Consider the following 12,738-nt stretch of genomic DNA (forward strand, 5'->3'; position numbering starts at 1 on the left):
GATTCTCAAATTCTGAGAAAATATTTATTAGAAGTCCTATCAGTAAGTTGACAATCAATGTCAACTAAACAGATTGAAATAACAGATTCATACATGCTCAGGAATACATGGTAAGTTAGCGGGAAATTTATGAACATGAGTACAAGCAGAATAAACAAAATAATAAAAATTTGATGTATAATATAAAATTCAGCCGTGCACGGAGGCACATGCCTGTAATCCCAGCACTCCGGAGGCTGAGACAGGATCATTGCAAGTTCGAGGCCAGCCTGGGCTACAAAGAGAGCTCAAAGCCAGCCTGAACTGCGTAGGGAGACCCTGCCTCAAAAAAGACCAAAAAATTAAAAAAAAAAAAAAAAAAATTCATCCATCTATTGGTGAACATTTAGGTTGTATCCACACCTTGACCATTGTGGATTATGTTGCATGAAAATTGGAGTGCTAACATCCCTCTGAGATACTAATTTCATTTCTTTTAGATAAATGTTCAGTCATGGAGTTACTGAGTTGTGTGGCAGTGCAGGCTTTAATTTTTTTCACAGAATTTCATACTGTTTAATATAGCGGATGCACCGTTTACGTTCCTGCTGACACAGTGCAAGGCTTCAATTACTCCAAATTTCTGTACTGTTAAAGAATAATTCTTTTCATGCTATTAAACAATAAAATGATCCTGGATAATGTATTTCTTGAAATTTTTGGCACTAATGAATACTAATTTTACCAATTGTAAATGAATAACAATTTTAAAATTATTATCCCATTTTTGTTTTCCAGATCCTCATTATAGCATTATTTCCTATTTCCTATACTACTAAGCCACAAAAACACGAAGAATTTTAGTTTTGAATTTTAATCCTAAAATGTTACAAGAAAGTAAAATATTCTAAATGGAAATTCCAGAAGATATTTCTTAGCTGTATCCAGAAATTTATTCATTTAATGAATTAGATTTAAAATATTCAAATTATACGAGCCAATTTTCCAACATTGTATTTACAGGATAGATTAATACCTTTTCAGGGGAAAAGTTAGTTAATCATAGATATTGACTTCTTGTGGCTTTTTCTAAGGTTGCTGAACTTAATGCCTTAAAAATTTTATCTGCCAAATGACTACTTGCTTTTCTTTTTTAAGTTTCATTTCACTAAATGCTATTTCATAGTATGTTTTATGTGTAGGACTTTACAAACATTTTTCTAGGTAGTTTAAAAAATATTAAGTATAAAATTTAAACTTTAAGAACAGTAAAAATAAATGAATGAATAAAAGATAATGTTGATTTCATCAATATCAGGACAAGACATTTATACTTGGATAAACTAAAAAAGTCATTGACAGTAGTATTCCTGATGAAAGCTAATGCCATACCTGATCAAGCTGTGCTGAATCTAGTCATCTGTAATAGAATAAATGGAAACAGATAGAAAATCATTTCACTAAATCCCAAACTGAAATAAAGTGAAGTGCTTTTCCCCCAGTCTTATTTACATTTCAGTTTGGTGGTAACAACTAGTAGATACTAATTTCTCATTTTCAGCAGAGCCTCAGATATGTATAGCTTTCTTTCAGAGACAGTTGTGAGCTAAACTTCAATAACAAAAGTGTGGGGAGTGATGCACAGAGAGAGCCAATGCTGAGGTAGAGAAGCACCCATATTACAAAACAGGATATAAGATGCTCCTTTAGCACTCTAAGATAATCCTTGAGATCAAGAAAAGATAATTTTTCATAATATTTGAGATTGCAAAACATATAAAGCAGAACAGTACATAAAAATCCAGAAATTTAAGTTGTTTAAAGATGTAAGATACATTTCACTTTCTGATCTTTATTGCTATGTTCGATAGAATATTTTTCTCTTAGCCATATCTGTGACAAGAAAGAAAAACACTATATCTGGAAGTACGTTAAGCTATACAACTGATTTTTTTCTTATTGGTGGTATGGTATTTTGTTAAGATGTATAAAGGGATAAAACCAGGTATTCCTTTTCAGATCCCAGATGGGCTCAATCAATGAATCAATTACACAAATATATTAATGACTCTTAACCATTATTATCACTTCTTAGGTATAAAGATATTCATAAAAGTACAAGAGGTTCTGTGAAAAGCATACTGTGTTCTTGTACTATTGCCTCATAACACAGAACTCCTCTATCACAAGATGTGTTCTCCAACACCAAGCTATTCTCCAGTGAACACTAGCTGTGTTCTGTAATTTAGGTCCCTGTCTAGAAAATGAGGACTTGGTGCAAGACTGCACTAAGTTCAGGTGCCAGCACAATTCCATGTTGTGTCCTGTGCCTTTGACCTACAGCTGTACTGTGTAGTACTAATGACAACCTACTGTATAATAATTTCTCACATAACTTGGGATAACAATTCATGTGCCTTTACTAGTTTATTTTAAATGATATTATAAAAGATACAGGTGCAAAATTAGATGGAGAGATACATAAAGTGAAGTCTAGAAAGATTTCAAACTCAAGAACCTCTCTTCCTGTAGTTAGTGTGTTACCTTCCCATCATGTGGATGTGTTTCAGTCAGAAGTTCATTAAATCTCCTATGTCACTGCTTTTGTAAAGTTTATCCTTCAGCACTTCCCACCTCCCCAGAGCTCAGGGTGAATGCTTCAGCATTCTATCACATGATCTTTCCTGAGCTAGCCTCATTCTGAGGCTATTGAGGGGCATCACCTGAGTGACTGCATTAATATGAACTCAGGTGAGATCAAGAGGACTTGTTATGAGAACAAAAGGCAATCCAAATATTTTATGAACTCAATACAAAGGCCAAATACAGTAAAAGCTTCGCCTATTACCCTTATCAATCAGAAAATGCTGGGGATTAAGGAGTTCTGTGCCAGAAACCAGGGACTAAAACTAAAAATGTATATTTATTAGTCCACAGAAGGAAAAGTAAATATAGAAATTCACTTACAGAAAAAGCATCTTGCATCACTCACTGAAGAACGTATTGGCAGCACTTATTTGAAGATGATAATGACTATGGCCATTTTATAAGTAAACACTTGCAATTCTCTTTTGTGGCCCAGAAGCTAACTGCTGTGCTCGTTCACTGTCTGTCTTGTTAGTGGGAGAATAGAGAGGATCTCCAGCACAGCATTTCAAGTGCTCTGCCAGCCTGCTATCTAATGTTTGTTTACCAGTTCCTTACTCCAAATGCAGTTTCTAAGGACTAAGCAAAGAAAATGGCACTATTCCTGCTAAAACTTCACCTGGACAGTTATTTCCCCAATAGTTCCTAGTGTAACCAAGTAACCCTGATGGAAGTCACAAAGTCGAAGAAAGAATTCAAAGACGAAGGTATCCAAAAGTGTTTATTAAGAAGAGAAAAATAGCTCCCAATACAATAGTCGAGATGGGACCTGAAAGTGGGTTGCTATGGGACTCTTTGTCTAGGAGTTTTTATACCAAAACTAATCAGGGCTCAGACCGCTCTGACTCAAACTAATGTCAACCTGTACACCCAAAAGAAGCCTTCTTAAATTAGAAATGGGCCTATAAGTAGCAAATGTATGTCTGTAGATGCCTCTTGCCTCTACCCGACCTAAGTTGTTTATTAAAAGAAGAAAGTAAGAGGGGGGAAAATCATCTTCCAGGTAGGTAGGAACAGAAGTTGTTACAGGGTTTTCCAGCACCCTGATTAGTACCTCATTAGTTACAATCCTGAACTGTCCATCCAGTTCTTGGTAACTTGTGACAACAGTCTTCTTATCTGACCAGTGCCTGGTCATCCTGGGTCTATTTTGGGCCTAGTCCCTCCATGGATGCCTGATATCTTCCTCCTAACTTTCCTGTTTTCACACAACCAATCCAAATTTTTAGAAGTTTTGTTGGGAGAGCATGGGACATCAGTTAGTTCTGTGATATTTATTTCAAATCTAGTACTCTTTATTGTGGTCTTCAAATAAGGTCAGAATTCTACAATTAGAGGCTGGATTTTACCACTTTAAGACACTGGGACAACAAATTTCCTGGTGTGTCGGACTTCTTTTCATTAAGATGTTCGTGAAATGCAGTAGAAATAATTTCAGATGTGCAATGCAGAGTTAAGAGATGTATATATGCCTAGTAACTTGCTCAGCAAATAATGCCAGGTATAGATGATAGGACAGAAAGGCAGACAGAGGTCCTTCCTCTTCAGCAAAGAGCACAATCTACACTTTGTGGATTATCAAAGTCAAATCCTGATGAACAGAGGAAGTGACAGCATTCTGTTCAGATCCATAATGTGGGTCTTAGCAGAGGAATCTGATTACAAGGGAAAATCTTTCCAAATAGAAGATTAATTTTCTGATTTGGGGACAGATTTTTTCACAGATATCTTCTGGGAGAAAAATCAGCTTACAGTATATTTAGTTATTTCATCAGTTTATTGAACTAAAACACTCCAGGGTTTTATTTACCTTGATCCATTCCAGGATGATCATATGACTGATACTGTTTCTGAATTCTATATTCTTTTTTAATGAAAAAAGAAAAACTCAGATAAGTGAGCTAATACCCAAAACCAATTTCCTAAAGTTTATTTGAAATGGCAAATTGGAAGGATATGACACAGTCATTAAGAGACAAATAAAACCCAAGTTTTAATTCCTTCTACATTTGATGTAATTCTGGATTTTTTAATAATCATGATAATCCAAGTTACTATAAGGCTCTGAAATTACTTCTGAATCATCTGGGATTTACATATCCAAGAAATTTTAAGTGCATAGAGTATTTTGGTGATATTCTAAAGCTTTAAGACTTAAGACCTTTAAAAAATTGAGTGCATTTCTCAAATACACTGATAAAACAAGAACTTGTTAATAAATTAATAAGCATTTCTTCATTTTACTGTTGAAATCACTTTTTCAAATTAATTTTACTCAATTTTAAAATTAAAGCTATTCTATTTTTGAATGTTGCATATAGTAAATTTAATTAAATGTGAATTGTTAAATAACCATGACAAACTCTCCCTCAGCTAATTCAGAATAAGCATAAATTAACTATACAAATTTCAAAGGACTTTTAAAATTATACCTCAAAGTCAATCAGATCTAAATCACATTTTTCTGTAAAGCATAACAATTTTTAAATATTTTTGCTCATGGTGCAAAAGTAGTGAAGTATAGAAAGCAGTAAAATGTGTAAAGTTTCAAAGTTCATAATAATCTTAGCATTCTATGTTTAGCACTGAAATTGACTTAAACAATTTAGACTATCATCCTAAAATTATCATCATAATCTCCATCACTAAGAAAAACTAATGGCTGTTAGACACTATATATTTAGCATTAAAAAAATCAAGAATCCTGGGCCTGGGTATAGCTCAGTGGAACAAGTGCCTGCCTGGCAAGCGCAAGGTCCTGAGTTCAATTCCCAGAAAAAAAAAAAAAAAAATCAAGAATCACAAGAATCAATGCCTTATCAAAAACAAATCATGTGCACATAAAATTACTATAATTTATCAACTCAACTACCGAAATGGGATTGTTAGGGACTCCAAAACATCTAAAACATGATCATCATTTATCAGGGTATAATTTGGAAAAAATAAAAGAAATGTTAATGTGTTAATATGTATTTTCTGAAAGATTGTGCAATTTGGCAAGGTGATTAAATACTCTTTAGTATTAAATTAATTAAACTTTTACACAAACATTTTTAATGAAATTATGTAACTCACCTTATAAGTTAATTATTTTTTCTTAAATGAATTGTATGTTTACATCATGAAACTTCTCCTTTAGACAAATGCTTAAAGCAAGTTTTTAATTATATATCTTTGTTTCAATGGCACAGCTCCAGCGTCTGGTGAGGCCTCCTAGCACAGTATCACATGGTGGCAGCACGTGTGAGAGGGAGAGATCAGATGGTGCAATAGGAAGCCAAGGTGTAGGAACCAGGGGACTTTGATTTTCCATGCAGAGAACTCTCCAGGGTTCCACAAGAACTCCCTTAAATCCTCCCACACTGGTGGCCCCAAAGACCTCTTACTAGACCCAGCCTCTTAAGGGTCCACCTGAGGACCAAGCTAAAACCTTTGGGTGACAAACTCAAACCATATCCAAACCTTAGCATAAAATATTTTTTAAAATTTGCACAACAGTATACAAATACAAGTTATTCTTAAGATGATTGTTAGCCCAGTTTGAGATAATCCAGATTCAAATAACCCAAATAGAGTATTTGGAGCACAATAAGGGAGCCTTAGCTAAATAATTCAGACACCTAAGAGCCTAAGACATTCTTTATTTGGAACAAATTAAGGGAGGCTTAGCTAAGTAATGGACACCTTAGACTCTGAAATGTTCTTGGTGTCCCTCTTCCTGTTAACCTACAAGCATCTGAGGCTTGTCCTAATGGCTAGAGCCTGTTTTATTCCTTAGAATGGATGGGGTCCCAAAAGTGAATGAAAATCCATTTCTTGAGATTCCTGTTTTAATGCTCAGTTTAATAGCAATTGACTTGTCCCTTGAGTCAGGCTCTGCCTTTCTCTTTCTTACAGTCTTAGGAGATCTGACCCTGTAGTCTATTCCAGAAAACCGGCATCCCTTTGCCCTTCACAAATTCTGCTGAACTGTGTGGCTTGTGATCACACTCTCTAGGTTTTTTGCTTAATACACAGTTCAGCGATTTAGTAGATTTATACCCAATTTAACACTTTTTTAAAACTACAATTATCTACAAATGGAGCAGCATTCCTTGTGAGTAAAGGGAAGTGTATCCCCTGAAATATTAAATCTAAAGCTACATGGACATCAGCCATCAAACCATGGGAAGCACTGCTGCTTTGACTAAGAGTTAGACAAGATTGCTGTACGATCTTACATCTCCTACTCAACCGCTCTGCCACTCTGATGCACTTATGCTTCTGAAGTTCCAATGGAGAAAACATCGTTATATGTTAACCACTCTAAAAACTTATTTCTCTAATGAGTCCAAAAGAAAAGTTTGCCTTTTATTTGAAAGTCATTTGTGATTTCAATTAAATAAAATGTTCTCTGAAAGACACAAGTGATCTGTATGTCTAGATATAAAAACTATTACCACACTAATGTCTCCATTATAGATAACAGTAATTAGACAAAGGAAATAACATCATTAACTTGGAAAACAGGCTTTGTAAAAATCACATATGGTAAGCCATGTCCCAAACCAATATTCATAAAGGATATCGATTTCTAATTATGATTTCATGTAATTGAGTATATTATTTTCAAGTCAAATAAGTCAGTCTCACAAATGAAAGTAACTTATAAATTGCTCAGACATTTGGTAGTCACTTTACTATATTTTTAGGGAGATTATTTGGACATAACAAATGAGGTTAACTTGTTTTAACATTAGAGTTTTTTTATCAATTTTCTTTTGTTTAGTAATTATTTTATAATATTGTTTTTTATTTTCCTTTAGTTTTAAGAGATAAATTAAAACATTTTATCATATTTAATGCAATAATTTAAATTTTATGATGTTATAGAGACAACTAATTTTCCTAGTGTTTTATCTTTCTATTTGTTTATGGAATAAGAAAGCTGGTTGATGTGGATATTTGAGACTCACTATAGTATGAAGCCCCACTGCCTGTTGGTCATATTTACTTGATGGAAAAAGGGGTAAGGATATAGGAATTATTGCATAAAACAATGAGTTTGAGTTATAAAACTAGATTTGGAATAAGGGCCTGGAATAATAAGGGAAGAGAAGACAGAATACAGACAGGAATGAAAGCAGTGAAGATGACCAGGTATCATGTCCAGAAGACAGTTGCAAGGCAGATTCATGACTTTCCAAGAATCACTGTAGTTAATGTCAAGTGTTAAACTAGTTTAAATAAACTCGGCATGTTTAGAACTAAAGCAGAAGACCTCTGCTTTTCTGCATGCAAACTGAGTCCAAAAAAATAATTCTGCAAGCTAATATGTTAATCTACTATAGTCCCAGGGATGCTGACAGAAGACAGGAGCCTCCTGAGACAAAAGAATGTTACTTATGGCATTGTGATCCTGAAGTAGCAGGAGGACCAAGACAGCTGGGCTGGTTCCTTGACCCAACTCTGAGATGAATGGCAGGGGAGCCAGTATGCACAGTGTGGTATACCATAGGAGAGGAAACCTGAGTTTAGGGAAGCTGATTGTTCAGAAAGGCATATGCAAGGCTGCTCTTTGACTACAGGGTCACATTGTGTATTTCTGAACTAGGTAGTGGCTTCTAAAAAGAAGTAGCCCACTTGAGGATTACTGGTTGAATGAGCAATAATAGGAAGTGGCCCTGGGGAAAGAACAGTCATTAAGAGAATGACATTAGCACACTCAGCAAGAAGGACAGGAGGGCAAGATGCCCACAGAAGACTGTCTCTTGGTAGTAAAGTGAATGGTTCTCAAAGAATGATATGGCTGACGGCCATCAGTAAGAAACCCCTCAGAAATGCAATCTTGGACTTCACTCCAGACCTAGTGAATGAGAAATAGAGCAATCTGAGTTTAACAAGCCCACCTGAGAATTCTAAGACTCACTAAAATGTGACAATCAAGAGTATAAAGGTAAGGATTCTTAATAGCAATCAGGATTCTAAAGGGTCTATCCAGGGCTTCCATCAACTTCCTTCCTGTCTCTCAATCTCTATGGGTCTTAGTTTCTTTCCAGTAATGGGACAGTGTTACATAATTCCTTATTGTTTATTACTCAAATTTAATGAAATCCTAAATGCCTTGGCATAGATCTTTGTGTTTCCTGTATTAAAAGATTTTCAGATGCATATGGGAAATATTGGCAAAGGCAGGAGAGATCAGCTAGCAAACAGGCTGGCCTGAAGGGTTTCATTACCTACCTCCACAATCCAGAGTCTGAGGCTAGTTTTATAGACTCATAGAACTTATCAGTACCACAAACAAGTGCAAAGGAGCCAGTCTTGACAAGGCTGGCCTACACATTCAGAAGATCTAATTATCAGTTTACAGGGGGACCTATTACTAATCTAGCCTTGTATCCTCTGCCCTGAGCATTCCTTTCCAATAGGAACAGTGCTAGAAATTTGATTAGAAAGTGTGTAGGGGGAACATGGATTTGGAACAGATAGTTGGCTACATAAGTGAAAGGCCAGAGATAGTTGATATATCTGCTTCTACAGTAGGAATAACCTGGTTGTCCCAGGCCAAGTTCATTTCCAGTTTTTCCCAAAAGCACTAATTTTTTTTGTAATTTCATACTAAACAAGACAGTTCAAATCAACACTATTGTGATTTTAGAAGCTTTTGTCATATTCTAATGAAGTTTCAAAGACCAAGAAATCATCTGCTCTAAAGAGACTTTGCATAGTCTCTGCTTTCATCATTTAAGTTTTGATTTTAAAGTTAAAATCTCAGAAGGAAATCTGAGAGCCTAATTTCCAAATTTCTCATGGATTACCATGTTTTTCTCTCCCATGGTTCCTGTCCCAGATTCCTACATCCTAAACGGTCATAAGTTAAGGAATGGAGACTATTCAGCCTCCAAGAACTACACAATGGAGCAGGTGCCTGCATTTGTAGGCTTTCCAATATGTTATTATCCCTCTTGGTTTTCATTCCATTTCAGCTTTTGTGATTTGAATTTTTAGTATCAAAGTATAATGTAATCTTTTCCCCAAGAGGTTATTAATAGAAGATAAGTTTCAGCTGAGATTATAAACACTGATAATAAATGCTGGTGATAAGAAAGATGATAAGAATGTTTATATTATTTAGAAATTTAAAGTGTATCTTCTGTAATGAGAGATTCACTAAAACCAAATACATACACATTAGTCATGAAAAGTGAGAGACTGAGAAGTTAAGAAATGTGATCAAAGGCAACAATAAATATAGATAATTCCTGTTTATAAGACTTTGTTTTCTATAAAAATGTTATGCGTTCTGTATCACCCACATAATTTCTTTCCTTTTTTTGGCTTTTACAGTTGCTGCCTGAAAATATAGACTATATAGATTTCTCTAATTTATTTTCAGTTATAAAACTTAATAAGAAGAAGAAAAAAATAAAAAAGACTTAAAATTTTCTGATACTAAAGAAATCACAAGACTTCTTTAAAAAACTCACATTTTGGATGCATCTGTAAATAAGGTGTATTTATTCCACTTGTGGCTGTATCTATATTATTTCAAACACATTAATGCATGAAGTTTAAAATTAAATGTGCTTGCCCTGTAGATTAATATTATCTTTTTTATCTTTGTCAAATGGAAGTAAATTGCTTGATTCAATACAATCCAGCACCACTTGAGTGGCTTTCACTGTTGTTTCAGAAATGAGACACTGAGTGCTGAAAAAGCATTCATCATCGCGAGAATTTGTTTTAAAAGCATCCAAGCTCCCACACAGCCAGCAGATAAATTACTCACTATTCAGTAGCACACAATTAGATTTACATTATACACTACTAAAAAAGCCAGTTCCTAAAGTGACGATCTTTCTTGAAAATAGGCAGTGAGAATGTCACAGTTGTCCTCTTTCTCCCTGGCCTTCAGTAGCCTTTCTCAGATGACAAGCTCTGTGAAAGTTTTGTGGCTATATCTTGCCATTGCTTTTTGATAAGGAAAATTATATTCATGATTTGTATCCATATGCTTAGTAACATCTACTTCAAATTGCAAGGTTAATGAAGGTTCTATTTTAGACTAGTGGCAGGAAATAAGATTTCAATAGATTATGTTCAAACTTATCTTTTGTCTTCCCACAATAATTATTTTTATGTTATCCCTTACCATTAAAAAACAAAAAGAATATAAAAATCACACTGAGGAGGATAGAAATTGCACAAAAATTCTTCAGGCTGAGTTAATAAAATGAGTAGTCATTACATAGTCAGCATTACCTCTCTTGAGATGTACACAGTACACTGTAGCATAAGAATATAACGAATAAGTGTCATTTGCCAAGACTTGTCCTGAGAAACACAGTGATTAGCAAACTTTACACACACTGTAGCTGCAACGCTTTTAGCATTTTTCATTTGTAATAAGAAAATAATCAATGGAGTCTTTGGAGAAAGAGTGCAACTGTAATCATATAAATAGCTTTAGTTCCTACATACAAGTGCTGTCAATCAGCATAGAAACTGCTATGCCTTATTTTCACATATCTATATGAGTCTCCAGGTTAATTTAATTTTATTTCTTGAGTTATTCATTTTTATATTGATAACAGAGTTTTTATATATGTATATGATTATGTACAAAACTTCTGTTATTTCACACAAAAACAGCACGCTATTGTACACCATAAATTCACAACTTTGAACTTTAAACACCAGTTGACTCTTCTCATGCATATAAACACAGTCTAGAATTCCATGAAGAATACATTTGAATAGTGTTTTTATTTTTATCAATTTACATGTGTAATTAATATGTAGTTAAGGAGAAGAAAGTGAAAATGAAGTAAGAAAAAGAGACACAGAAAAAATATCAAAATATCTAAAAATATTTTTCCCTTACATCTGGAAGTTTCTTTCCTAGTTGTAGTTTCTTAAATGTTTTTAACTGTTTAAAAAAGTAATAAAAGACTATTAAGGTATTATTTCTCATTATTTTTTAGGTGTGACATTAGAGTTTTAAAATTAAAATTATACATTTATTAGGATTATATTTATAATTAAATAAAGTCATAAAAATATTTCTAAGAGTCCTTTGAAAAGTGATTAGCCCTAGTTAACTAAATGCATTCAAATGCAAATGATATTTATAAATGTAGTGCATTTGATATTCATCATAAGCAATTTGTCTGGTTTAACAATAGCCTTTGGAGAATGAAAAATTTCTTAAAGCGTAATAAATTAAATGTAATAATATGATGACTTCTGTGTTCTTAGGATTTCTATTGTCATGTAGAAGCACAGTAAGATTTTAAGCATAAAACTGAAATGATATATGTATTTACCTTTGCTCTGAGCTACATCACCAGTCCTCTTTTTATTTTGAAATAAGGTCTCACAAAGTCACTAAATTGCCCAGTTGAGGCACAATCCTTCAGTCTTCCTACATCAGCCTCCCAGAGTACTGTAATTTCAGTCACCATCACACCTACCTTAATTATGTGTTTGAAACTGAAATCATAGGACTATTACTGTTGTAAGCTAAATAATCTAATACAGGTAATTAAGGCATCAAGTGTTCACAGACTTTTTTTCTTAATACAAGATGTTAGCAGTCAGATTTCTATTCTGATGAACCTTTATATTTGCTTTAAAATCTTCTGGAAGGACAAGGTATACACTCACTAAACACAACATTTGTGTTAGTTGAAATTATTTAGACCTGTGTACTCATGAATGTGAAAGATGCATAGTATGAGATATAGAAATTTCTACTGACTTCTTTCAACCGATAGTCTTGACCACGTGAAAGATCTGAACATGCAGGTGTGCAGAGAAGTTCTCGCCAGCCAGTTGTTATGCAGTCTTTTTAATAATGCCTGTATCATGTGTTCAAAACTTCCGACTACTCATAGGTGATCAGGAACTATCATCCAATTTAGTACCTTGTTTACATATCTTTGATTCTTAAGACAAATGAGTAGATTTTAGAGTCTTAGAGGGGAAAAATTGTTTTATAGTCAGTCACTCTTGTTTAGGGGGAGCAGATTCACAGGCACATAAAACACTTTCCACAGCCTGAAACTTTTTGACCTTCAGACTTGGACAAGAACACAGATTAAAAAACAGTCCCTAATCTCAGACAAC

General features: G+C 34.1%; 1 protein-coding gene across 5 annotated transcripts in view; it reads left to right on the forward strand.

The window, feature by feature from the left end:
• Ralyl (RALY RNA binding protein-like) overlaps nt 1–12,738 on the forward strand; it is a 624,857-nt gene that overhangs the window by 610,847 nt on the left and 1,272 nt on the right. The gene's annotated exons all lie outside the window — the stretch shown is intronic.

This window comes from Chinchilla lanigera, unplaced genomic scaffold, assembly GCF_000276665.1.
Source record: "Chinchilla lanigera isolate Chin_1 unplaced genomic scaffold, ChiLan1.0 scaffold00016, whole genome shotgun sequence".
Taxonomy (NCBI): domain Eukaryota; kingdom Metazoa; phylum Chordata; class Mammalia; order Rodentia; family Chinchillidae; genus Chinchilla; species Chinchilla lanigera.